The 26,987-nt window shown below is 39.5% G+C and overlaps 1 protein-coding gene across 3 annotated transcripts in view; it reads right to left on the reverse strand.

The window, feature by feature from the left end:
- Positions 1 to 26,987, reverse strand: part of KLHL31 (kelch like family member 31) — a 120,210-nt gene that overhangs the window by 90,307 nt on the left and 2,916 nt on the right. The window contains exons 3-4 of one of the 3 annotated variants that reach the window (XR_004622096.1): positions 22,122 to 22,270; positions 18,519 to 18,577 (exon numbers count right to left, since the gene is read on the reverse strand). The exons of 1 other annotated variant lie outside the window; for it this stretch is intronic. The gene's annotated coding sequence lies outside the window, so the exon portion shown is untranslated. The remainder of the gene's footprint in view (positions 1 to 18,518; positions 18,578 to 22,121; positions 22,271 to 26,987) is intronic. One more of the 3 variants, XR_004622097.1, reaches the window with a different exon arrangement.

The following is a 26,987-nucleotide window of genomic DNA, read 5'->3' on the forward strand; positions in this document are numbered from 1 at the left end:
CCTCACCTTCTGCCCCTCCTGCTTGTGCTCTCTCTCTCTCAAATAAATCAATAAATCTTAAAAAAAAAAAAAAAAAAGATGGCCGACTTGTCCATGTTCTATCCTGTTAGCACTCTAAGTGAGGCCTCTGGTGGAGCTTTTTTTTAAAACAAGTTATACCCTTTCCTCTCTCATAAATTAAAATTCTATTAGTTTATTAGACATCTTCTGTCTTAAAAGATTGCCAGTGTAGGTTTCTTAGACTGAGGTCCTACACAAGGAGAGGTCAGGGAGCGAAGGTTATTTCACTGCTAATCTTTTCTACATTTTTATTGACTTTCAGAGAATTTTGTTAGAAGTAACACAAGGTTGCAAGTAGTTCTTATACCCAATGCCTCGGCTACGGGCTGGTTGCATGATAGGCAAACAGACCTCCCCTCACTGAAGTGCACCAAAATCTGTCCCAAAGGAGTCAGGGTCTGGAGGCAGTGTTCTGGCAGCTCAGATAGCTATTTGCAGTGGGTAAGTAAACATGTATTTGGTCTGCCCTTCTCTGAATTCATATTTCCATGACTTGATGCCACAATCCTATGAACCTTCTGGCTAAGCAGAAGTTGAAGATGTCTTTCCATTTTGTCCAAGGTCCTCTTTATGACAATGCAAGAGGTATTTGTTCTCTAGTCTCAGTTATAGGAATAACAGACTTTTATCTTAGGAAACCGTGAATACACTATTTTGATACAATAAATCTTAGAGTCCAACTAGTAGCCCTCTGTCTTAGAAATTAGTAGCTTTCATAACTCAGATATATATAACTTACTGTGTACAATTTTTGACTACTCCATCTTATCACTTTCCACTTATTTGTCATTTGGCTTATTTCCTTCATTCTTTTATTCACAATTAATTTTTTCTATGGCATATAGATCTATATAATCCACTTTATATGTTGTGTGGAATAAAATAGAAGCAAAAAAATAAAACTATTAGTCCCCAAATACTAAGTGTTACATGGATTGTGACTCAAATCAGCAGAAGCAGGGAGACTGTAGAATTTTTTTTCCCCATCAGTCACAATTAACTCGCCTTTGTGGGGCAAACCTAATCCAGGATTCTTTTCCAGTCACTCCCAGAACACATTCACAGTGCATTTGACAGCATACTTTTTCTTTCCTGCCTCATATCTCCATAACAGAACTAACTGCCTGAGTGTGGAGCTCAAGCACGTGGACTTATCCTCTTTCCCTCTATATAGACTGCCCAATCAGTTTTAGACTGGGTCTGGGTATTTGTGATAATGTGCATGATTCTCTTGTTCTATTATAGTTCACAGTCAGTGTAGATCATAGGTCTACTGAAAGTTAAAAGAGCCTCTAAAGAAATTCCCAGTGCAAAGAAAGAAGTAAGAAAACCTAAGCGTTGGTCAAAACAATTCCCTGAGGCTGCTGGGGGTGCACGCAGCCTCTATAAGGGCTCATTGCAAAACACTGAATGCTATTTTTGTGCCTTTTTTTTTTTTTTTTTTTTGTAAAAGTGAAAATTCTCCAGGTGCCTGAATGGCACAGTTGGTTGGACTCTTGGTTTCGGCTCAGGTCATGATCTCAGGGTCATGAGATTGACCCCTCATTGGGCTTCGTGCTCAGCACGGAGTCTGCTTAAGATTCTCTCTCCCTCTGTCCCTGTACTGATGGGAATACAGGAAGATGCATACCATCAGGCCTCATGAAAGGAGCAGGACAAAGGCGTTCAGGATCCAACACAGCTGCGGCCTCCAGGTCATCTAGAGCAGTGCTTCCCAAACTGTAGTAGGCGAATCACCTGGGAGTCTCAGACTGTAGATTCTGATTTAAATCTGGGATCTGGCCTGAGTTTCTGCATTTCCAACAAGCTCGTGGTGATGCTGATGACGCTGGTCTGCAGACCACACTTTGAGTAGAGAGGATCTAAATTTCCTCCACTGTGAGAGTTACTCAAGTCCCTGTTCTTTCTCTGTCCTGTGTCTCTCCATGAATCTGTAGCTTCTGTCCCACTTCCAATGGCTTATATCTTAATCACAAACTCCACAAGGGAAAAGATTGAATTATCTCAGTGTGATAAAAATATAGGCACCTTTTAAAATACTCTTTCATACCTTCTAAAGGTACCTTCTGTATAGCATTACTTACATGATCAGAAATGAAAATTATTTTATGCTATTTGTTACTAACAACATTATCACTTTGGCTGTCTTATGTGTGATGCTGGTCCTTCAGATACCCACAGAGCTGGTGAGAAAAATACAGATTTGAGAAGCAGGGCACGGGACTCAGGGCACTAAAGAATAGATCCTAAGGACACAGCCAACATCTTTGGAAGCAACTGCCGGATTCCAAAGGGGCCAGCAAACTGCATCCAAACACCAAGATGTAGAGCCCACTTTCAGGCAAAGGGCTTGAGCCATGGAAGCTTGAGCAAGGAAAAAGGGTCCACAGTGACCACCCACCTGATGCAAACAGGCTTACTAAGCCATTAGGCCCTAACTAACCAATGGGCTCCTTACAACCAGGCACAGTTCCTAAGATTACCAAAAAAGGGAAAATTCCATATGTCCCATGTTCCCTTACTCTGTCTTATAACTATAGGTACCCCCCCTCACTCCCCCACCCCCCCACCCTGCCCTCACTGCCTCATGGCAGACAGTCTCTCCTTTGCTGTCCTTCCCACTGCTCCCTCTATCTCCTTTGTTCTGCTTTGGGTGAATTCTTTCACCACCCATGCCACCGGCCCCCATCCAGTCTGGACAACCCACACAAGAGCCTCGCTCTCCTGAACTGAGATTTCTAATGTTCTTGTCTGTCAGTGGCTCCCACCCTGCACCGCAGCTTGTGAAAATTAATAAAGGGAAATCTCCTCTAGAATTGAGTCGGGAGGCTGGAAGGAGGAGCTCGCATGCCCTATCACTCATAGTCAATTGCAAATCCACCAGGAAGAGTCGGACTTTGCATGTGTTTTCTACTTTACTACCCCAGCGGGAGGAAGAAAGGTCAGCCAATGAGAGCTGTCACAACTCAGTCAATAAAAGCCACTGTACATCAAACTCTCAGTTTACTCCAATGGACTTTCTGTTTGTAACAGCCTTTCCAACATCCCTCTTTGCTCTGTAAAACAGCCTTCCTCCCCTTCGTTCTGTGGATTTGCCTATGGTTTTGCTGTAGCTTCCTTGTTCTGGATTGCAATTCTCTGCTATTCCCAAATAAACCCATCTTTTGCCAGTAAAATAGCTGGCAGTTTTAACTTTTTAAGGTTAACAGTCCGTCTGGGCTCACTCTGGAAGGGAGTCGGAGAGCTTTGTCATTCTATGATGGCTTCCTTCTTCAGACAGGCTTGCCATGACTCTGCTGCCTGCCCTGCGTGGGGGCACAGTGAGAGGGAGCAAGAGACGGCCATCTGAGAGTTCGTACAGAAGCTAGAAGCAGCCTATCGGTAAATAAAGTTTCTAATAAAATATTTCTCCAGATTTGCACTAATTACCAGCTTAGGGCAACCAGAACAAGATGGTATGGTTCACCAGCCATTTCTATCTTGCACTAAGTAACTCCATCAGAGAAACAAAGGTTGAACATCGTACAGTTGGGTGAAAAGCAACTTATAGCCCTCCCCTTTCTTTGAAGTTCAACTGAGCAGTTGAACTGAAGTTCCACTTCAAAGAATGGCCCAAAGAGCCCAGACTCTCAGTGTTCAGAGCTGAAAGGTGGGTCCACTGTGCCAGGCTTCAGTGTTTCAGTAAAAGAAAAGGGGCTCTCCTTAGCCTGGGGCCTTGCCCTCACAGAAAGTCATTAGCCTTTAAGATCAGTTATGAAAAGATGGAAGTAAGAGAGACCTGCTTTCTGGACTCATGGGACTGAGAAATCAGCGGATTCTGTCTCATGTGGACCCTCACCGCCCAACCCCTAACTGACCTCATGTACAAACTGCACTTGTCTGAAGATGGACCCGAAGGGGCAACTTTTGATGCTGCCCTTTACAAGGTTTTGCCAACAGAACCCCATTTTTCCTGCTGGGGGTGCTCAGAGCACACATATGCTGCTAGTAGCATTCCACAAGCTGCTGGAAGTTTCAGACAGGTAGGGCAGGGCTGAGACCCCGCAGTATTTACCACTTCAGCACAGAAATCGTTTACACCTCATGAGATAGACCATATCCCACTGTGATGAGCCAACTGATATGTGTAGCTATTTATAATTGAGCCATTAAATATTATTCATGTTGGTTTGTTTTGCTGACATTCCCACTTTATCCCTGAAAACCCTCAAACACCAGCGGTTCTTTGATGTAATAAAGACTTTCCATGGGGGCTCGAGGGTATTTACTTCCCTCTTCTGTGCATTGTCACAGTGGTTCAGAGAAATCAAAATTAAGGAAAGTCAGCATGGTAAAGCTAACTAGCATCTTTGGAAAATTAGAAATGTCTAATGGGTAAGTTTTTAAACATTTTCTGTGGGTGTGTGATGCAAACTCCCTCTGCCATCACTCCCATAAAATCTTCAGTAAAATACATGGTACTAACTAACGGTTTTGTGTGAATGGAATATTTAAGAGCATGTGAAGCTCTGCATGTTCTGGGGGATGTAAAGGAAACACGACAGCACTCTTGGGCACAGGGGTGGAACACAGGAGCCCCAGGCTGCATTTGCCCCAGTGATGCACTATTTGGGGACGTGCTACTCACAGTGCAATAGAGGAAATGTCGTCCCCTAATGTTGTGATGCTTTCAATCCACACGACCAACTGTGCTGGCCTGCAATGCAGGAGAAGACTGTGCTTTTTTATATCAGTACATTTATAGAGCATTTCCTGTGTGTATGGCTAGGATTTTATTCTTGCCTTCGAGTTTCTTCTATGCTCTAGGGAAGGCAAAATGAAATGCAAAGATAAAAAGGTAAGGTGGCACGTGCTAAGTGTCACATGAATGATGCAGCAAACTCTTCTGAGAAATACTAGTCCTAGGAGATGCTCTCTGAAAAGTGTCCTGAGACCAGTTAAGTTGGGGAAACACTCATATTCAGTCCTTTCCTTGGAGGTTCTCCATGGATGTGAGCATATTAAAGGATCCTGCCACAATATAATCTGCATATTTTCTGTTAGCCCAGAGTTCCCCATTTACTTCAACATGGAACATGTTTTTGTGTAACATCTATTAACATTCCAAGAAAATGGGGAAGCTTCTGTCATAGAAGGTACATGATGAGGATTTAAGGAAGGAAGGAATCGCTCTGGGCTGGATTTACTGCTCTATGGAAGCATTTCAGGGAGGGAAAGGAAAAGCAGCACAGCCTTATGAGACAGGCAATGTGTAGGTGAACAGAGCCAGGGTGGAAAAAGAATGATCTGGAATCAAGAGAGCAAGGCAGGAAGGCAGGAACACACAGGCAAGTTTAGAGAACTTTGTGCCTTGACTTTTGGGAAGGGGCTGGAGGAAAAGTTGAAGAGGTAAGTAGGAACCAGATTTTGAGAAACTAGAGTTTTAACTTCATTCTCTACATCACAGTAAATACAAGCTTATTTTTAGAACAGTGTTTGGATGAAAAATCGCCATATACCAAACAACGTAGAAGGATGTTAAATTAATTAAACAAGGAGGCCATTAGACTGAGTGGGCTCTAATGCCTTGGTGGTTGGTCTATTTAAGCAAACCAAGATCTAAGCCTGTAAATGCTTCAAATCAAAATGTTAAGGACAACCAATCATGAACAGCCAAATAGGCTTTAGGTTATAGGCAATCAATGATTTCCTTCTTCTGCCTTTTCACTATAAAAGTCTCCCCTGGCTCCTGTTGGGGGCAACACTCCTAACTCCTTCCCATGTGGCGCTGACTGATTCAAATTGATGTGTATTCAAATAAACTCTTCACATGTTTAATATACCTCAGTTTATCTTTTGACAGAGGAGAAGGACTCGGTAGAAAGGAGAGCTGTTTGGAACCCAAGAACAAGATGAGGAGACCAGAGCCAGGGCAGTGGCTGCAGTGAGTGGACAGTAAGAGGGGAAGTGGAGAATCTAACGGAGAGAGAACTAACTGGTGACAGTGGCAGGGAGGGGAAAAAGGGGGGTTTGCCACGAATGACTCCAGGAGTAGCCCCATTAGCAAAAACAGGGAAACGGGAGAGCAAGCAGATCTGAGAGGGGCAGGGCAAGTGTCACCCTGGCCTTTGTTCCAAGGTCAGTGGGTTAAGCCAAGTCCGGCCCTGCTACAGTCTCTTGTTCCTTCCTGTGCCACGTGCATAGGAGATCTGGCCGCAACTATACTTTGCAGTGCACACAACTGTCCAAATTGAAGTTATAGATAATCAAGTCTAAGCTGACTTTAATCGAGATCGAAGACATTCAGAGCCCCTGCCTCGAATCAAACTCCCTTATCTTTCCCTAGCAGTGATAATACCCTCCAATGTTTGAGCACGTGCTGTGTGCCAGGCATACACTGGATATTTTACATACGTTCCCTTTTCATTTTCACAACAACCACACGAGGCAGACTTTATTGATTTCCTTTTTCAAAAACAGCAACTTAATAAGCTTTGGTTAACTCCGATTTATTTGTACCGGAAGTCTAAGGTTCAGAGAGGTAAATTATATTATCCGCGATCACACAGCTAGGATGGGAGGCTAGGTTTGACAGACTTCAAGTCCTGTGCTATTTCCAGCACATTTCCTGACTCTTACTGAAAATACTCATCTCATCCTGATGTGCCTTCCTCTTTTAGAGTATAATCTACATTCTGACTTCACTTATTTCAATTATTTACTATTCCAAATAGCAGCTCAAAATCACCCACCTCACGTACATTTTCTCACTTTCCCCATCCTCAGTCCTGCTTGATTCTTACCTGATTTTGTATTTCTGGTCCGATAATGTCAGGTACTGCTAAATAGCATCTTATTACAATAGGGACTAAATCCTATTGAAGCTGGAGGATTTATTCATCCCCTAAAACACTGATTGGGAAGCCCAGAGAGATACTGTTGGTGGGTCCTAGGCAAAAGCAGCTGGGGGTGCTCAAAGAAGAACCCATTCCTATGAAGATGTGGCCAGACCTCTCAGGGATCAGGCCAGGACGTGGGCACCAGTTTCAGCTGTGGACCAAGAGTGATGCTAAGTGAGCCCACAGGGAACATTCCCAGGATCACATGAATACCTGAGACTTAGTGCTGGAGTATGAGCAAGGCTCAGGGCTAGAACAGCCGGGGGCCATGCCATAAGCATCCGAATGGACAGAGCTAGGCTGCAAGACGTAATGGAAATCCACATTCAGCCTGTTTTCTGAAGAGCAGCCTGTGATCTCCTTGCAGAGAAGCTCAATGGTGCCGCCTGAATCGAAGTCTCTCCAGTGGCCTGGGCTGAGGCCTCTCTGAAGTCAGCCATCTTTGAATCAGCTCTCCTCGACTCCCTGTTACATTTCCTACAGCAGTACCCTCTCTGTTTCACACCCTCCCACACAACTGCATTGTGCCGTTAACTATGAATCTGGAGACTGTTCCTTATGAGGATCAACTTCCTTCCTCTCCACATTAGCAAATCCCTCAGTATTTTCATTTATCTCCTCCCTTCCTCTTCCTCCAGGGAGCTAACACTTGCAGCTCTGTTCCTGCTTCCCGGAGTGGTCCTTCTCTCACCTACCTGTTCGCTGCCTTCTCCCTCCACTTCTTTAGATTGCCCAGATCTCCTGTTTCCTAAAGGGGCTGCTTCTGATTTGCTTCCCTCTTTAAGCTGTCCCTCCTTTTCCTCATTCCTTCTCCAGTTTCCACTCCCTCACCTCCAGTTATCATGAAGCCCTTTGCCATTTAACTTCTGCAGAAATGCCTCTTTCCTAGGAATCAGGGAGCTCCTGTGGACCCGTCTACCACGTCCTCCATGCTGAGACTTTCTCCTCTATAATGCTTAGTTCCCTGGTACCCCTCCTGCTCCTTCTTTGCTTTCTTCTTGGCTCTTTTTCCCATAGTCTGTGTGTAGAAGTCCTAAGCTTCTGGCCTGCCCTTCTTTCCTCCTTACTCTTACTATCTCCCTCAGTGAGGATAAAACTTCCATGACTTAGGCCACGTACTCTGCACAGCACAGGGGGGAGGCCTACTTCTCCATCACCAGCACAAACCTGCTGAATTCCAGCTCTGCTCTTTCAGTTGGGGAAAAAGATCTTAACCCACCTGTCCTGACTGGGCCTCAAGGTGCCCATCATTCTCTGCATGCCCGCCCTCCCCAACCTCAGGTAATAACAGTTATCCTAATTAGAGCTACTTTTAATGAGCACCTACTATTTACTGTAGGTCATTTACTTTAATGCCAATACATCTCAATGAAGCAGGTGTTTTTATTCCCATTTTATAAACGAGGAAGCTGAGGTCAGTGATATAATTTGCCCACATTCACCCAGCAGAGCTGGGATTCCAAGCCAGATCTAAGTGAGTCAACCGGTTAACTTTTTTTTTTTTTTTAAAGATTTTTTATTTATTTATTCGACGGAGAGAGAGACAGCCAGCGAGAGAAGGAACACAAGCAGGGGGAGCGGGAGAGGAAGAAGCAGGCTCATAGCAGAAGAGCCTGATGTGGGGCTCGATCCCAGATCGCTGGGATCACGCCCTGAGCTAAAGGCAGACGCTTAACCGCTGTGCCACCCAGGCGCCCCAACCGGTTAACTTTTGTGCTTTGAGAAGAATTTAGGATAGTGGTTAAATGCACGGCCACTGATGCTAGATTACCTGGATTCCTACCCCGGTTCTGCCACCACCTAGCTGGTGATTTCAAGCCTGATACTTAACCTCGCCTGTGTCTCAATTTCCAGACTGGTGGAATGGAGACAACGGTGTCCCGCTCCTGGGCTGTTCTGAGGTCAAAGCACTGAAGCACAGCGTCTGGCACAGAGTAACTATATGAGTGCCGGCTGGTATTATGCAACATTATCACTTGTCACACCGGTTTCTTTCTCATCAAGTGACCATCCTTACATTGATCCTTTTTTTTTTTTTTAAGATTTATTTTTTTTAGAGAGAGGGAAAGAGAGTGTGCATGGGGGAGGGGATGGAGGTGGTGAGGGGAGGGAGAGAGAAAGTCAAGCAGATGCTGCACCAAGCATGGAGCCTGATGAGGGACTTGAGGTGGGGCTCGATTCCCACGACTCTGAGATCAGATCTGAGCTGAAACTAAGAGGTGGATGCTTAACCAACCCAGGTGTTCCAAAAAAGAGAATCTTAAGCAGGCTTCATACCCAGCTGGGAGCCTGCCATGGGGCTCGATCTCACAACCCTGGATCAGGACCTGAGCCAAAATCAAGAGTCAGACTCTAAACTGACTGAGCTACCCAGGCGCCCCAATTACATTGATCTTTGACTGCATTCACATCATCCTTTAGACAAATACTCTCATTTTTTTGGTGAAAACCAGTATTTGTTTTTCAAATACATCAATTTGTTTCTAGTATTTTTAAAGTTGTTCACTGTGAATAAATTGGCATTGCTTAGTCTATTATACAGAATAAAAGGATTCCCCTCCCCATTCCCCATTCATTGGTTAAACTCATTAGGCATCACTTTGGATAACCCTTTAGAAAAATAAGGAAGATTAAAGACTTTATTTCTATTATATGCTTAGGCAAAGCAGAGATATTGTGAGGCTTTTAAAAGAAAAAAATGGAAGAAGGAAATGTATGCTACCAAACAGAACACAATCGATATCAATACTTTATTATTTAGAGTAGTGATTCCTACCTAGAGATGATTTTGTTGTCCCCCTACCCCGCAGAACATTTGGTAATGTCTGAAGACATTTTTGGTTGTCACAGCTTAGAAGACAGTCCTATTGGCATCTAGTGGGTAGAGGCAGGGATGCTGGTAAACGCCCTATAATTCACAGGACACCCTCTCCCCAACAAAGAGTTACCTAATCTGAAATGTTCATAGTGCCAACGTGGAAAAGTCCTGACTTCAAGATACAGGCAGGATGGTTCAAACCTGTCTTCTAGTTTTTAGACTCGTTCTTGTTAAAAGCAAACAAAACTAAAGTCACCACATGAAGCTTCTCTAAATTCCATAGGGACAGAGTTAGTAGCATTCGGCTGATGGTAACATAATCGCCACTTCTGACTTTATTTTGGAGCACAGAGTTTAATTATAATACGACAGCACCCATGGTGAGATAAGAAAACTGTCATGACGGTACAAGAAGAAATAACCACCCTCAAAAGTCCTGGAAAAGTTTTAACAACAAAAGTGGTAGCCCGCAGATATCCAAGCAGATAACTGTCACCTTGTTTCTAAAACAGCTGAACCCTCCTGGAGGCAACTGCCATCAGCATGCTGGGTCAGAAGGACCTTGTCAAGTAAAGGCTGTAATTGCCAACAGGTTCCCTGGGCAAAAAGGGGAGAGAAAAAACCGGAAAATTTCCGTCCCTCTGTGAATTGCTCTAACACAGAGCACAAAGGGGAGGTGGATGTGACAGCTTTCAAGCAGACAGTTGCTCTAGGTGAGCCAGGAATAGAGTGATCCTGCAGATGTTTAATGAGCCCAGAAGACGACACTTTGCTCTGCTCCACTAGATAGAGACTGCCTTCAGAAAAAATCATGGGGACTTGGTATGCAAATGTTTTTGCGTAAGATGTCTTGCAATTTCTCTTGGTTGCCTATGAATGCATTGCAAAATGTATGGTTTTGTAGAATTACAGTCTGTTAGAAATACAAGGAGATAAAGAAATTAATGGTGGATACTGTTTACTCCTGCATAGGACAGGAGAGAGAAAATCCTGAAACATGGTGAGCATATGAAACATCAGAAACCTTTGGGTCAATGAAAGACAGGTACCTTCCCTTTCTTCCTCCACAATAGAAAATACCCCGAATCATTTAGTGTTGCCTCAATGCTATCAATCAGTAGATGATAAAGGATGGTAGATAAGAAGCTAAGAATGTGGAAATGTGTCGGGTAGGATAGAGTTTTCAGGAGAGGTGCACACCTGGGAACAGACCAGACCCTGGAATGGTTTCCAGATGCTGATTTCCTTTCCAAGGTTCCAAGGTGAGTGGCTAGGGATGGGGTACATATGTCCCAGCCACTAGCCCAAATGCAACTCTGTCTAAATTAGAAAAGAGGCCCTTCCTCAACACTTTTTTCTGTCTTCCAGAAAATTGTCACAATAATTATACAAGACTACAATGACTACTATGTCAACTCACCCACCTCTCCCTGAGATGTGCAAAACACAACGTGCAAAATTATAAAGAGCGAGCTCTGGTGAGGATATCAATGGTCATCAGTGGCTGAAATTTTAAAATTCCATGGCACCAGTTTATCCCCAGTTAATAAAAAAAAGTTCTTCGTTCATAGTACGAAAGTAGTTAACAAATTTAGGAGGAAGAACAGACCTAGAAAAAGCATTATTTTTGCAGTTCCCATTTAAATAATTGATGTAGGGTGCCTGGGTGGCTCAGTCGGTTAACCGTGTGCTTTTGGCTCAGGTCATGATCCCAGAGTCCCGGGATCAAGCCCTGCATCGGGCTCCCTGCTCAGCGGGGAGTCTGCTTCTCCCTCCGCCCTTCACCCTGCTTGTGCTCTCACTTGCTCTCATTTCTCAAATAAATAAATAAAATCTTTAAAAAAAAAAAGAGAGAAATAATTGATGAAGGCAAAAATTAGCAATGAAAGCTAAAACTACTAGGTAGATGAAAGATGGCTAGAGAACAATATTTATGTGGTGCTTAAGTATCACCCTACAAATTACTTGTGATTTTTCTTAAACAAACATGTCCTTTTTCTCAATCAACTCTCCCGATATATATTTTTGCTTATCTATATGCTGTAATCATATACTACTGTACTGTTGTATTTCTAAAACATACACACAAAAATACATCTGAAAGAGTGAGATAGGAGCACCTGGGTAGCTCAGTCGGTTAAGCATTTGACTCTTGGTTTCACCTCAGGTCTCCATCTCTCAGTCCTGAGATCAAGCCTTGCAAGGGGTTCTGTGCTCAGGATGGAGTCTGCTTTAGATTCTCCTTGTCCCTCCCCCCTACTTCTCCCCCCACTCACACACACTGTCTCTCTAAAATAAATAAGTGAAATCTTTAAAAGAGTGAGATAAAAACAATGAAGCTATCATAGATTTTTCTTCCAACATCCTAAATCATTGTCTTTCAGGCACACTTTGGAAAGCATCAGTTTAGTCTATCCATTATTCTGTGCCTGGAGATTTTTTAATTGTCCTGGCTAGAACCTCTAGTATAGTGAATAGAAGTAGAAAGGAGGGATGTCCTATCTTGTTCCTGATCCAGATGCTGATTTCCTTTCCAAGGTTCCAAGGTGAGTGGCTAGGGATGGGGTACCTATCCTTTATATGAGGGAAAGCATCCAGTTTTCCACAATTGTTTAATCATGAAAGGGTGTTGCATTTTGCAAATGTTTTTCTTGTGTTTATTGAGATGATCATGTGATTTTTTTGGTATGGATATGGTATATTACATTAGTTGATTCTGGGGTATTAATTTCTGGGATAAATCCCACTTGGGCATGGTGTGTAATTCTTTTTATTTGTATGTAATAATTAATTTTGTATATACAATTATATATATATAATTTTTGTTTCTTTTTTATATGTCTTTTCATAGCTTTGTTAATATTTTGTTGAGGATTTTCATATACGTATTTATAAGAGATATTTGTTTGTAATTTTCTTCTTTTGTTTTTGTCTGTTTTCTTTTTTTTTTTTTTTTTTTAAGATTTTATTTATTCAACAGAGAGACAGACAGCCAGGGAGAGAGGGAACACAAGCAGGGGGAGTGGGAGAGGAAGAGGCAGGCTCCCAGCAGAGCAGGGAGCCCTCTGTGGGGCTCAATCCCAGAACCCTGGGATCATGACCTGAGCCAAAGGCAGAAGCTTAAGGACTGAGCCACGCAGACGCCCCTTTGTCTGGTTTTGGTATCAGAACAATACTGGCCTCAGAGAAGAGCTGGAAAGTGATATCCTGCCACTTCTGAGAATATGGCCCTCTGACTAGGACCCAGGGGGCACAGGGAGCCCTGTGTTCTTGGTGGTACCTGTCTGGATGGAGTTGCTATCTCTTTAGGCTGGGAAGGGGGGAAAGGAGCAGGTCTTTGTTCAAATGCCACAGACTTTTCTTGTGAAGTTTTAGCAGATTTTTCTTGAATAAATGTGTCTTCCTATGTTCTTTGCCCTTGGGATAATTTCCAGAGATTTTAAATTGTTGTTTTTGAACACAATTTTGTTTTTGTTTTTGAACACAACATTTACTGAGTAGTAGGTCTGTGGAACCTTTTACACTGCCACATCAGAAACCAGAAGTAGAATTCTAATTATCTTTTCTTATATCCTCTAAGGGTCTTTTAATTTTTTTTAAGTTATCTTGGTTCCACTATTTAATATAGGAGGAATCCCCAGAATGCCCTGTGATTTTTGATTGCCCATTCATATTTAAAACTGAGGTGCTGAAAAGCTGATTATTCTGTAGGGGGCAAGGACAGGAACAGGGAAACTAATGTGAATCAATTACAGAATTTCTCTCTAGATTACTGGGTAAATTATGGTTTCAGAATATAGAATATAAAAGAAAACAAAAAATCAGAAGTCTGGAGGCAAAGTGAGTGTGCTAATCAACTCATCTTTTCTAGTTGGAGCAAATCAACACTGAATTGGAAAAATCTAGCTCTTCTTCTCAGCCCTGGCATTCTCGCTAACACCCTCCACACTCGAATAATTTCAATAACTATTTTTCCTTCATTTTAGAAGGACCTTTTCAGTAAAAAAAATCTTTTGGGTAAAGAAACATTTACCTAAGCTTCATTCCTGTAATTTAAATTAAGACAAAATCAGATTTAATCTTTTTCTTAAAAATATCATGTATAGTATTATTCTCTCTTCATAAAATAATTTCTATTTATACCTGTTTATCTCTTTGACTAACTACATTGTTTATATATCTACCAACCTTCTTTCTTTACATACGCATAGAGAGATTATAACAATGTATGCCAATTACTAGTGGTAGTTATTTCTGGGCAGTAGGACGTGGAATGCTTTATTACTTTTTCCCTTTAATTTTTTATATTGCGTGACATTTTAAAGAAGCACATACCAAATTTTTTTAAGCCAACAATACAATGCAAAAGCCAAACCCAACCCACTAACAGAGCCAATCAACCATATGATCATATGGTGAGGCCTGCAAGCAGCCCGGAATACAAAATCTGGGAAGGCATTTCCTTGCAGAATCACACAAGCGCACCCTCAGCTCCTCACTGGCCTCACCATAGCAGTCCCGGACAGCCTTGCAAACAACACAGGGAGGACTGGCAAATCAATGTAGGCGCAGAACAGCATGTTTGGAATTCTGGGTAGATGAGTAAAGCATACTTTTCCTTTCTTATAAATGATTATTAAATATATTTTTAAAAACTATTTGCAGGAGAAATCATAGCCTTTACACTTTAGAAGTTAATTATCAGACAATTGGAAACTAACCAGTACCTAGTCTTTCCATTCCCTCCTGTCCCTTGATTCAGCACTGGCATGAGTGTGCTGCAGGCTCTGGCTGCAGGGCACTGAAGGGGGCATGTTGCTGTCAGCTGCAGCATCTCTTGCTTCATCTAGGATTTTCCTGATCACCCTCGCTAAAATAACACAATATCCTCTTTTGTCTTTCCAGCCCATTTTCCTGCTTTACTGTCTCCCTGCAGTTATCATATTCCAAATGTATTCATCCTTTTTGCATACAGTTTTATTTTGTATGTGATGTGTTCATTGCCTGTCTTGCCTTATTAGTATATAAGCTCTGCACTGCTACCCTCACGGAAGCCTGATGGTACACAGGAAGTTTCCACAGTATTTGCTGAATGGAAGAATGAATGAGTTCATTGTACACTCACTGAATGACTGTGGACCTGATGGTGGTGTGACAACATGAAAAATGCACAGTCTTTACTCCCCACAGAGAGAGTCCACATGGCAGCCTCCCTCCCTGCCTCTGTTCCCTGAGACAGTCACTGGCCTCATGCAGTCATTACTTCCCAATCACATACAGTTTGTTTTCACCCACCTTTTCCTTTTCTCATAGTCTCTCTTTTTTTCTTCCTTTAACTCTTGGCTGATTAGCATAGGGAAATATTATCTCCCCCTTAAAAACACCACTCAGGCTGATAAGCATAAAAGGTAATACTAGTAAAAACACACTCATGAAAAGAAAATCAGTTTTGAAGAGAAAACAATAGCATTATTAATTGTGAACATCTATGTTTGCTATATAGCTGGCCCTCCGCCAAGCAATTTATATGCACTGCCTCATTTAATCAGTATAGATAAAGAAACTATGGCAGCAAGAAGTAACTTGTCTGGGTCACAGAGCCAGTAACCGGTCTGAACCCATGTCAGTCTAATTCCAGAGCTCAGGCCCTGCCAGGGACAACAGAGAAGTTGTGCTGTTCATTTCTAACATAAACCCCTCTGTGGGATTTTCCCTCCAGCCTCTTCCCACACTATATCCTCATCCACACTACAAGCAGTTGCTCTCTTCATGCTCCCACAGCGCTCTACTCATACCGCTTCGGCTGCGATCACATAAAATGTTAGGTCTATGTCTGGAAGGCTCAGCTGGGTGCATTTTCACGCATTATCAGTGTTATAAAGTATCTGCTTGCCTTATTCATTGCAATTAGAGCTGTAATAGAAGCAGGAGCTTTGGAGCGATTCCGTATACATATGTATATACGGAGGATGGAGGAGAGAAAGTTCAAAACCCAGCATCTGCTACTTATTAGCAGTATAAAGTTAGGCAAAGTAACCCCTCAGAACGTTAGGTTACTCGGGTGTGCTGTGGGGATAATGAGGCCAGTGTTACAGTGTAATGAGAATAACCTAAGATGTGTCTGTAAAGTGCCTGGCATTGTGCCTAGAACAACACAGGGGCTTAGTGAGCACTCCTCATCTGGGTCCTGTACAACCCTCTGCCTACCTTGACTCTGGCTCTTCTGCCGCACCTCATACAGCATTTCAGCTATGTTACCTGTTTCGGTTTGTATTAGTTATCTATTACTGTGCAACAAATTACCCCGAACCTAGCAGTTTAACACAATACGCATTTACTATTTCAAAGTTTCTGTACGTCAGTGATCTGGGAACAGCTTAGCTGGTGGTTCTGGTTCAGTCTCTCATGAGGTTGTAGTCAAGATGTCAGTTAGACCTGCAGTCATCTCAAGGCTCCACTGGGAGAGTGTTTGCTTCCAAGCTCACTCATGTGGCTATTTACATGCTTCAAGAGATTTGTTTCCAAGCTTACTCATGGGCACCTCTCCACAGGACTCTCAGGCCAAGGCAGCTGGATTCCTCCAGAGGAAGCAATCCAAGAGAATGAGATGAGAGCCCCCAAGATGGAAGCCATACATAGTCTTCTTATAGGAAGGAATAATACAGAGCATGAATATCAAAATGTGGAGATAATTGGGGTCATATGAGAGTTTGCCTACTACATGGTTTAAATATTGTAGAGAGCTAGCCTAGGGAGTGTGATGTGCCCAATTATTTCACTGATTTTATAGAAAAGTTTTCATGGAAAGTCCTGTGTTTACATAAGGGACTTATACATTTTGGAAACATACACATTGCTAAGCAGGTAACTGGCTACACCAGCAATAAAGCTTCAACATACTCCACAACATAAAAATAATAACAATAATGACTTCTTTTCATAGTCTTACAAGTTATCATGCTATCTGTACCTTTAATTTCCCACTCTATACATAATTATACTTTCCCTCCGAGTTGGTTTGTTAAAAACCATTTCCCCTTTGGCTGTCTCCTTGGTACATTTTCCACCCACTTCCCCCTCTTTGGTCTATAGACACACACACACACACACACACACACACACACACACACACACACAAGCTTCCTTCCTCAGAGAGCAGCAAAGGTCAGATAGGTAGCCATGGTGAAATATAAATATTACTCCCAGTCCCATATTTGGAGGGCAACTTTTTATTCCCAATTAAGTCATAGCTCCAGCTATCTCTCTAGAGGGAAGTGTCCTGCCTTGGGATGATCTTGGCTCCTTTTACCCCTTTATCCTGGTGGCTGGTCTTAGTCATAGCATTGCCTAATTGTGTTAGCCTCCCAAGAGGGACTGACATTGGTCAAATTTGATATTCGTGTCTTCTCAGGCTTAGAAGAAGGATTACATAAATACAAAAATATGTATAAGTAACTAGTAAAACGTATCAAATATTAAATAAGTGTTATAAATATTAAAACTTTACTGTATAAATATTAAAACATGTACTTTACATAAATCTCTGCTTGGATATTAAAAAGGTAGATTCAACAATAACAGCTTGACATTTTGTATTCTTCCATTTCTATAAATTATTGAAAGTCTATTTTATTAAAAATAGTATTTAATTATTTGGGTTTCCAATAAGTTTATTAAACTAAACAATTTCTGCTTTTGAAATGTTATTTCTCAGGAAAGTAGAAATGAAGCAGATGAACAATTAAAGAAAGAAATATAAGGAGCCACGAGCAGGTAAATATTTTAAGGCAAAAGGATTTGATGATGATAGTTACATTGGGAAGGGGGAGACAAAAAGTGATAATGGAAAAACAGGTGCACTGCCTGTGAATCATGAAAGAGAAATGTTTATAAAAATGAAAACCTGATAGGATCACTTAATTATGATGGACTTTGTGCCATTTATGTTTACTAAAAGGTATAATAAGGAGAACATTTTGAGGAAGAAGTATAATCATAGTCCTTTTAGAGTTGTCAGAGACCTTATAAACTTTGTTACCCCATCTGCTCCAGTTAGGATGAGAAACAGGAAAGAAAGAGGTGAATCTTTTGATGTCCAGTGTTATTTTGTTGAAGAGCCAGGGCTGAGATTCACTGAATTCTTAATTTAGTAGCTTTTGTTAATAATTGTACCTTATGATCTGGAAGAGAATTGGGTTTATGTTTTTACTAATAAATTTCTTATTTTCTACATCATTTAAGAGATTCAAAAATCTGAAATAACTCTGTTGAATATAAATATAGTTATAGGGGCGCCTGGGTGGCACAGCGGTTAAACGTCTGCCTTCGGCTCAGGGCATGATCTGGCATTATGGGATCGAGCCCCACATCAGGCTCCTCTGCTATGAGCCTGCTTCTTCCTCTCCCACTCCCCCTGCTTGTGTTCCCTCTCTCGCTGGCTGTCTCTCTCTCTGTCAAATAAATAAATAAAATCTTAAAAAAAAAATAAATATAGTTATAATCTATGTGTATGTGAATTCAATAGAGGGGTTCAACAACAGGTGAGATGAAGCAGAGAAAAAGATCAGAGCCCTTGAAGACAGGGCAGTGGATTTATCCCATCAGAAAAGCAAAAAGCAAAAAGAATGAAACTAGCTTAAGCGAGTTATGGGAAAACATCCAGCGGGCCAATTTTTCACTATATCAGGGTCCCAGAAAAAGAAGAGAGAAAGAGGCAGGTAGAAAACTTATTTCAAGAGATAATGGTTGAAAACTTCCCTAACCTGGCAAAGGAAATAGATATCCAATCCAGGAAATCTAGAGCGTGTCAAACATGTTGAATCTAAAAAGACCCACATCAAAACACATTATAATTCAATTGTCAAAAGTTAAAGACAAGAAAAGATTCTTAAAAGCAGCAAGGAGAAAACAACCTGTTCTGTACAAAGCAATGCTCATAAGATGCTATCATCAGAATTTTCAGCAGAAACTTTACAGGCCTGAAGAAAGTGGTACAATATATTAAAAAATAATAATAATAAAGCTGAAGGAAATGGAAAGAAAAAAAACCCTGCCAATCAGGAGTACTCTATCTAGCAAAGTTTTCTTTCAAAAATGAAGGAGAGATAAAGAGTAATCCAGACAAGCAAAAGCTGAGGGAGTACATCACCATTAGACCAGCCTTATAAGAAATGTTAGAGTCTTCCTTAAGCTGAAATTAAAGAGTACTAATCAGTAGGAGGAAAACATGTGAAAGTATAATTCCCCCTGGTAAAGATAAACATATAGTTAAATTTAAAATACTCCAATATTGTAATGATAGTAGTTAATCACTCATAAATCTAGTGTGAAGGTTAAAAGACAAAAGTATTAAAAATAACGATAGCTACAATAATTTGTTAAAGGATACACAAGATAAAAAGGCCTGTATTTTGACACCAAACACAAAAAAATCTGGGCAGTGGAGAGTCAAAACGTGAAGCTTTAGAATGTGTTTGAAGATAAGTTGTTATCATCTAAAAATAGACTATTATGAATATAAGATGCTTTTATGTAAGCCTATGATAACCACAAAGCAAAAACCTATAGCAGTTACACAAAAGATAGAGAAAGAAATCTAAGCACATCACTATAGAAAATAACCAATTCACAAAGAAGGAGAACAAGAGGAAAGGAACAAAGGAATTACTCAACAGCTAGAAAATAATTAACAAAATGGTAATAGTAAGTCCATATCTATCAACAATTACTTTAAATATAAATGGACTAAATTTTCTAATCAAAAGCCATAAAGTGGCTGTATGAGTAAAAAAACAAGACCCAACCATACGCTGCCTAAAAGAGACTTGCTTCAACTTCAAAGACACATGCAAACTGAAAATGAAAGGATGGAAAAAGATATTACACACAAATGGAAACCAAAAAAAAAAAAAAAAAAAAAAAAAAAAAAAAAAAACNCATACTTAAATTAGACAAAATAGACTTTAAGCCAAAGACTGTAATAAGAGACAAAGAAAGTTATTACATAATGATAAAGGGGTCAATCTAACACGATGATATAACAGTTGTAAATATTTATGAACCCAGCATAAGGGCACCTAAATATGTGAAGCAAATCTGAAGAGAGATCTAGATAAAGATCTGAAGAAAGAAATAGACAGCAAAATAATAATAGAGTACTTCAATACATTTAACAATTGATAGATCATCCAGACAGACAATCAATAAGAAAACACTGGACTCAAACTACATGTTAGATCAGATCGACTTAACAGATATTTACAGAACATTTCATTCAACAGTAGCAGAATATATATTCTTCTCAAGTGAATAGGAATATTCTCCAGTTTTGATCATATGTTAAACCATGAAATAAGTATACATTTAAGAAGATTGAAATCATAGCAGCATCCTTTCTGACCGCAATGGGATGGCATTAGAAATCAATTACAAAAAGAAAACAAAAATTCACAAACATGTGGAGGTTAAAAAACATACTACTCAACATATAATGAGTGGAAGAAGAAATCAAAAGAAAATAAAAAATTACTTGAGACAAGTAAAAATGGAAGTATAATATACAAAAACATATGATCCAGCAGAAGCAGTTCTTTGAAGGAAGTTCATAGTAATAAATGCCTACATTACAAAAAATAAAAGATCTCAACCTAAATTTATATCTCAAAGAACTAGAAAAAGAAAACCCCAAGTTAGTAGATGGAAGAAAATAATAAAGATCAGAGTGGAAATAAAAGAAATAAAGACTAAAAATACAACAGAAAAGATGATGAAGCTAAGAGCTGGCTTTTTAAAAATATTTATTTATTTATTTATTTATTAAAATGTCTAAACTAACCAAAGTAATCTACAGATTCAGTGTAATCCTAATATTCCAAAATTCCAATGATATTTTTCACAGAAATAGAACAAACAATCCTAAAATATGTATGGAACCGCCAAAGGCTCCAAATGGCCAGAGCAATCTTGAGAAAGAACAAAGCTGGAGGCATCAAACTTCCTGCTTCAAACTATGTTACACAGCTATAGTAATCAAAATAATACAGTACTGGCATAAGAACAGGCACATAGATTATTAGAACAGAATAGAGGGCCCAAAAAAACCCCAAGCATATATGCTCAATTAAATTACAACAAAGGAATCTAGAATATAAAATGGGGGAAGGCCAGTCTCTTCAAGAAATGGCACTGGAAAAATGGGATAACAATATGCAAAAGAATGAAATTGGACCACTATCATATACTATACACAAAAATAAACTCAAAATGGATTAAAGATCTAAATGTGAGATGTGAAACCATAAAACTAGAAAAAGACATAAACGGTAATTTCTTTGACATTGACCTTAGCAATATTTTTCTAGATATGTCTCCTGAGGCAAGGGAAACAAAAACAAAGGTAAACTATTGGGACTACACCAAAATGAAAAGCTTTTACACAGTGAAGAAAACCATCAACAAAACAAAAGGCAACCTACTGAATGGGAGAAGCTACTCACTGTTCAATAAGGGATTAATATCTAAAATATATAAAGAACATGTACAACTCAATAATAAAAAAGCAAACAATCTGATTAAAAAACAGGCATAGAACTGAATAGACATTTTACTATAGAATACATCCAAATGGTCATCAGGTACAGGAAAAGGGGTTCAACATCACTAACCATCAGGGAGATACAAATCAAAACCACAATGAGATATCATTTGCACCTCTCAGAATTCAATTTTATGGATGGAATTTTAACTGGAGAGACATGACATTCTTTAGGTTTATTTTAGTTAATTATTAGCAGTGGCATTTGAATTGTCTGAATGGCACTGCTCAGTAGAAAGGGCACACTTCTGTTGGTTGACATCTTTTTCTCTAATATTCATAAAGTAGTTCTTGGCCTTCAACGAAAACTTAGTGTCCTTATTGATTTAATTCACATTGTAAGAACCGTTAACTATAAAATAAAGGTGATCTAAGATAAGATTGATCTGTACGATCTTCTAAAATCCTTTGTAAATCAACGCGGAAAACAAATGAGGCATCTGTGTTTATTTAAATGACTACAGGATGCATTTTGATCAATTGAGATGATGTATGTTGATAGTTCATTTGAATTGTAAAACATTACACAAATGTAAAGCACTGCCACAACCTGACGAAAGACTGCTTGTAAGCCTCGTCTACACTTCAGCCCTCAAGTTTTCAGTTTTATTGGAGAAAGAGGCTATGAAGCAGAGGCTGGGAACAAGATGGATTCAGTGGCAGGTGCTTGTTTTGCTTGGGCTCCCCTGGTATACTCTCATTCATGTTGAAATACTTTAACAGTCTCATTTCTACTAATCCACCATATAGTTTTCCCAAATAGAGTACTCACATGGTAGGCCTTCTTTCAAGCTGGTAACTGAGAAAAGGGTATTGGCAATGACTAATACCTAATGTGTAGTTTTTTGGAGTACAGAAAGCTCTTTCCACTACATTAATTCAGTCTTCTCAAGAGCTTCTTGAAGGTGGCAGTTTTCACGTCTTTTGTAGAAATAAAGAAATGGATATTGGAGTTAATATGATTCACTTATGATCTAATCCCTAATAGTGGCAGATGTAAACATTTGATGCAAAATTATGAGTTCTTTATACCACCCCGCATGACAGATTAGTGTTTGGCCCATTTCCACTAAGGCAAAATGTTGTTCAATATTTGACTCATCATTAGCACATTTATTAGGAGACTGACAAAAACAGAAAAGCACATGAAACTCAAACTGCTCATTTGTAACTTCTCTGAATGGAGGAGTAGATTAAAATCTATGTAATATGAAATTTTGGATTTTCCACATACTATTACAATCTGTGAAGCTGAATAAATAAACAATTATAACTAATAAAAAGCAATGAATAGCGTTTTTCTTTCAGTAATGACTGAGTGGTTACTATCAGACTAACTTTGCCATAGATAACAATTATAATGCTAGACAAAATATTAAAAAAAAAAACAAACACAAAACTATCTGAAGGTACTAGAGAGTGACCAAAGGCAAGCAGGAACTGAAGGGGACTATACACTTGGAAGAAGGAAATACCATGGTGTGCGTTTTCTGTTTTTATGGCTTTGGCAAGCATAGACACTACACTACATAAAAGCACTAAAATTTAAAGACTAAATTAAAACAGGCAATGTCCATAGCAAATCTGACTGACTTGTGATAGATCAGAGTTGGAGTGACCACAGCAGCTGGGAAGTGAAAGAGGGAAACCTCGGAAGGGACTGAGTGAGAACAGAAGCTCCAAATTCTGCATATAAACTCCACCTATGACCCCTTAACTATGCATGTGTAGCTCTGTTTGAAGCAGCACCATTAACAAGAAAATAACTGAATACAGAATTTCAGCTGCCATCCAACACAGAGAAAATAAGATGCTATAGGCCAAATATGTGTCCTGCTTCAAATTTATATTGTTGAAATGTAATCCCCAATGTGGAAGTAGGGCCTCTGGAAGGTGATTAGATCATTTGAGTGGAGCCATCATGAAAGGGATTAATGTCCTTATAAAGGGAGCCCAGAGAGCTCCTTCATCCTTTTCTAATGTGTGGAGACATAGTGAAAAGAAAAACACCTATAAACCAGGAGGCAGATCTTCACGTGACACCAAATCTAGTGGTGCATGGATTGTGGACTTCCAGCCTCCAGAAGTGTAAGAAATACATTTCTGATGCTTATAAGTTACCCAGTATACGGTATTTTTGTTATAGCAGCCTGAAGAGACTAAGACATAAGAGTCTGAAGTTTGATTTCATCTAAGCTGTTCTTAAGGAAGGAATTAGGGTGAAATAAAGATATTTCATAATAACACAAGAGAATCTTTTGCCAACAGACTTTCACTGAAAGGTGAGAGAAATGAGGTCAGGTAGGAATAAAGAACACTGGAAATAGTAAACATATGAGTGCATATAAGAGATTATTTTTTTATTTCTTTAAAATACATATGGTTATTTTAAAAATTATAAAATTCTGTTGTAGATAGAGCTTATAACATAGGTAAATGTAATACACATAAAAGCTAAAACATAAAGCAGAGAGGTGGCAAATGGACCTAGATAATTGCAAGAGTCTTATGTTTTACATCTTTTCGTATATACATGGTAAACTGTGAAAATTTAAGGATGTATATTGTAATCCCTCGAGCAGCCACTACAACTAGAAAGCCTATAGACAAAATGCAACATTTATTTATTCAAAAGATGGTGGAAAAGGAAGAACAGAGGATGAAAAATCAGATGGTACAGACAGAAAGCAAATAAAACATAGTAGACTTAAATCCAACCATAGCAATACAGTTGACCCTCGAACAACATGGGTTTGAACTGTGTGAGTCCGCTTATATGTAGATTTTTTACAGCATTGTACTATAAATGTATTTCCTGTTCCATATGATTTCCTTAATAACATGTTTTTTTTCTCTAGCTTACTTTACTGTAAGAATACAGCATATAATACATATACAAACTCTGTGTTAAGTAAATGTTTATCCATATGGCTTCTGGTCAACAGTAGGCTATTAGAAGATATTGGGGAGTCAGAAGTTACTCAGGAATTTTTTTCTGTGCAGGGGTCGGTGCCCTTAACCCCTGCATTGTTCAAGTGTCAACTGGTAATTATATTAAATGTAAATGGGCTCAACATTCCAAGTAAAAAGCCAGGGATGGGGGGATGGTATTTTAATTTGGTAGCAAGAGGAAATTAGAGAAATCTTAGGGTGGCATCTTCTGATTACATAGATTGTTGAATTCTAAACTGATTTACCCATGAGATTGTATAGGTTCTCATGTTTTTTTTGAATGGTTTGGGTGTCCTTCTTTTATAGCAGGGATATATAATCTCTAAAAATGTTCTTAAATTCAAATTTGAAGAAACAGAGGTTAGGGTGTGAGTGCTTCCTCTCCCAGAGGGCTTTGGGATTCTATTGCACATTTCTTCCTAGAGTCCAGCATTGCATATAATAAGATTTAATTTGCTTATCTGACTTGTATATAAATAACTTGGAGGGCCACTCAAGTAACTTTTTAATTTTTAAATTTATTTTAATTTCTTTTAAAGATTTTATTTATACATTTGCCAGAGAGAGAGTGAGAGCAAGAGCATAAGAAGTGGGAGCAGTAGGCAGAGGGAGAAGCAGGCTCCCTGCTGAGCAAGGAGCCCAATGCAGGACTTGATCCGAAGACCCTGGGAGCAGGACCCAAGCAGAAGGCAGACACTTAACTGACTGAACCACCCAGGCATCCCAAATAACTTTTTATAGGACAAAGATGAGACTCCCTAGATTAAGGAAAAAATTATACTATGATTGCTATAATTCCCTAGATAACTGCTTTTCTTTCAGTAAGACTGAAAGCTCTGTATTATTCCTTTTTATTTCCCCAGAAAATTAAGCTAGTGCCTGACACCACAGTGGGCATTAAATAAATAACACAACATGATTCCTAGTCCTAGAAGTAATTTATGACTGCCTCTTAAATACATTTACCTGTATATTATTTATTAACTTTTAAAACTACTTTTATTAATAATTTTATATAATAAAAGTTCCTATTTTAAATGTATAGTTTGATGAGCTAAATAAATGTGTACACACATGCAACAACCAATACAATCAAGATATTTGTATATGGGGAAGAACACTAGAAATTATATCAACAAGGAAAGCCTAAAACTCTTCAGGATAAAGAATTGGTTCCCTATTCTTCAATTCACAAGGTGTTTTCATTTTTTTCTCTCTTACCAGACTAATGTTTCAAATTCTAGGCAGCATTGTATATAGGAAGCCCTAAAGACTCCACCAAAAAACTATTAGAACTGACAAATGAATTCAGTAAAGTCATGGGATATAAAATCAATGTACAGAAATCTGTTGCATTCCTACACACTAATAATGAAGCAGCAGAAAGTGAAATTAAGAGAGGTGCATGGGTGGCTCAATCAGTTATGCATCCGACTCTTTTTTTTTTTAAGATTTTATTTATTTATCTATTTGAGAGAGAGTGAGAGAGAGAGAGAGAGCATGAGAGGGGGAGGAGCAGACTCCCCACTGAGCAGGGAGTCCAATGTGGGGCTTGATGCAGGGCTCCATGAGGGGCTCAATCCTGGTACTCCAGGATCATGATCTGAGCCGAATGCAGACGTTTAACTGACTGAGTCACCCAGGCACCCCCGCATCTGCCTCTCAGCTCAGGTCTTGATCCCAGGGTCGTAAGTTCAAGCCTCACATTGAGCTCCATGCTGGGCATAGAGCCTACTTAAATAAATTTAAAAAAAAAAGTGAAAGTAAGAAAACAATACCTACTTACAATTGCTCCCCAAACAATAAAATATCTAGGAATAAACTTAACCAAAAAGGTGAAAAACCTGTACTCTGAAAACTATAAAACACTGATGAGAATATAAAGAAGAACCTTCTACGCTCATGGATTGGAAGAACAAATGTTGTTAAAATGTCTATACTACACAAAGCAATCTACAAATTTAATGCAATCCCCATCAAAGTACCAAGAGCATTTTTTACAGAACTAGTGCAAACAACCCTAAAATTTGTATGGAACCACAAAAGACCTTGAAAAGCCAAAGCAGTCTTGAGAAAGATTAAGGCTGGAGGTATCACAATTCCAGATTTCAAGTTATATTACAAAGCAGTAGTAATTACAACAGTATGGGACAGGCACAAGAATAGATACATAGATCAACAGAATAGCATAGAGAGCGCAGAAATAAACCCATAATTATATGATCAATTACTCTTCAACAAAGGAGGAATGAATATACAATGGGAAAAAGTCTCTTCAACAAATGGTACTGGGAAAACTGGTCAGCCAGATGCATAAGGATGAAACTGGACCACTTTCTTTAGCCATACACAAAAATAAATATGGATTAAAGACCTAAATGTGAGACCTGCAACCATAAAAAATCCTTGAAGAGAGCACAGGCAGTAATCTCTCTGACATCAGCCATAGCAACATTTTTCTATACATGTGAGACAAGGGAAGTAAAAGCAAAAATAAACTATTGGGCCTTCATCAAAATAGAAAGCTCTGGACAGTGAGGGAAACAATCAACAAAACTAAAAGGCAACCTATGGAATGGGATATTTGCAAATGACATATCCAATAAAGGGTTGGTATCCAAAATATATAAAGAACTGATATAACTCAATACCCAAAAACACAATCTAATTAACAAATGGGCAGAAG

The sequence above is a fragment of the Ailuropoda melanoleuca genome, chromosome 19, assembly GCF_002007445.2.
Source record: "Ailuropoda melanoleuca isolate Jingjing chromosome 19, ASM200744v2, whole genome shotgun sequence".
Taxonomy (NCBI): domain Eukaryota; kingdom Metazoa; phylum Chordata; class Mammalia; order Carnivora; family Ursidae; genus Ailuropoda; species Ailuropoda melanoleuca.